This window comes from Grammomys surdaster, unplaced genomic scaffold (genome assembly GCF_004785775.1).
Source record: "Grammomys surdaster isolate TR1022 unplaced genomic scaffold, NIH_TR_1.0 373, whole genome shotgun sequence".
In the NCBI taxonomy this organism is placed as follows: Eukaryota; Metazoa; Chordata; class Mammalia; order Rodentia; family Muridae; genus Grammomys; species Grammomys surdaster.
Genome location: NW_021604792.1, coordinates 7868151 through 7870445, shown reverse-complemented (window position 1 = coordinate 7870445; position 2295 = coordinate 7868151).

The window sequence follows — 2295 nt, the reverse complement described above, 5'->3', positions numbered from 1 at the left end:
ATGAGAAATTGATTTTGGTGTGAAAGTTCCCCACTTCATATGACTCATTTATTCTAATCTACATCCTACCACATGGGTGGTTAAGAGAGTACAGGTACCGTCCATCTGTCCCATCACATCTTCCCAGGTGAATCTCCCAGTGACTTGCTCTATCACAGAATTCTTTCTGCTCTCTGGATGTCCCACATCTTATTCTACCTTTTCCTTTAGGCCTCAAGGCTTTTAATTGAAAGGTGATGCACACACAAAACATTCAAGATATTTTCAGTACAATGTGTTAGTATGTGTGTATATCTGATTATTACTATAGCCAGATCTCCATCAATCATAATATATGTGCCCGTTTTTGAGACATATAGAGATTTTATATATAGGGCTTTATATAGGTTATATAGGTTTGTATATAGGGCTGTGTTTCCTGCACTGACCTCTAATGTGGTAGGATACTTCATTGTCATTTGCAGCTGCTGTGTTCTCTGGCACACAAAGCCTTTCCTAGTCTCAAAAGATTTCCTTCAAGGCAGAGATGTTGTGCTAATAAAGATTACATAATCTAAAATCTTCTAATTCTTACCAAGATACTATAAATTGGTAGAATAGAAGTGGCCAAAACATACCAGAGTTATTTAGATTGTGGTATGAATTCATATGTGTTTCATGCTGTGAGTTCTTCTCAGCTTACTGCCTTCTCCAGAAATGTTTGTAATTCTGAGTTTGGCAGTTCTGACTTTTAAGAAGTATTTTTCCTCAGTTTGACTATATGTGACATTTAAACACATGCTTACAATGTTTTATGCAGCCCCTGAAAAGGAATTGTTTTTATGTTTGTGGATTATTTGATTGGCTACCTCTGTGAAACCTTCTAACTGATTTTTAATACAGAGGATTTGCTGCCAAATCCTCATTCTGATTTTTCTCTACTTTGGTTGTGAATATAGAGTGTTGGTATTCTTTCTCTTGGATTAACTTAATTTTCCCCATATATGCCACGTATTCTGGAATAATCACTGTATTTAGCCTTCTAATGTAATTGGTAATATTACCTTTTTAATCTTATTTGCATTCTGAATTTTGAACACAAGGTATTCTTTATGCAATGACTCCTCTTTTGGTAAACAGTCTACTGGTTCTTACTTTCCTTTTATTTGCTTTATTACACCTAGCAATTGCTGGTTCATAATTTTCTCAGATAATCCAAGTGAGTCAGTAAAAGCAGCTGCCTCTATCATTAGGTACTCAATGGACAACTTCAAGTGGGAACATTACTGAGATAGAACATATGGAAGACACAGATTGGGTGCCTCATACTATGCACTTATGAAACCAGAAGTATTGGTTGAAGCCAGCCTTTATCTTGGCTATGTGTCCTGCAGCACAAAGGTAGCTTCTACCAATTGTCACTCAGTTCAGATCACTTTCTTGACCTTTCACAGTGTCAATAATGAGTGGAGATGATAACATATCATGAAAGAAATTATCACCAAGATTTTAATGGACACAGAGAAATCAGATTACAAAACAGTTGAGAAGCAAAGGTCTTATGAAGGAAGATGGGGATGAAGAATGGGAGGTTTCAGTTTAACATTGAAAATCATACACAAATTTTTCTTTTATAATTTTGTAATATTTATTGTAATTATTTTTTATGCAGTTTATATGTATTTGAGAAGTCCATACATTCATACAACAAAGTTTCATCAACCTACTTCCTTTCCTCTCTGATCTAATTTCCATAAAATATAGCCTATAGAAATATTTTGGTAATTTTATATGGTCTTTTTCATACTTAATAAGCCCACTGTTTATACAGTGGGTTAGGCTAAATCATTCAGTTTAAGGTGATGATACCCATTTCTGCACATAATCCTGAAAATAACATAATTTTATTTTTTTCTGATGGTTTTTACTTAGTAGCTTTTAATCATAACAAATAATGCCTTTTCATGTAATACATATACCCATATACCACTATACTTTTCTAATATGTGCCGGGAGCCAAGACTTATTGCCTTCCTGCCTGAGGGAAAATGCCAGTTAGGTAAACTGCTTCATTTAAGAAAGACTTTTTCACTTTCCTGCCTGGAAGAAAAAAATTAGTCAAGATAAGCAACTTGAGCCAAGAAATATTTTTATTGCCCTCTTGCTAGTGAGAAAGTTTGAAATAGGTGGTTTGGACTAAGAAATGCTTGTGGGCATAAATAACTTAACAATTACTAGATGTCCCTGGACTCTGACTGATTAGATGACCCTCCTGCCTGCTTGTCTTTATAACAGTGACCTGAACAATAAAGTTTA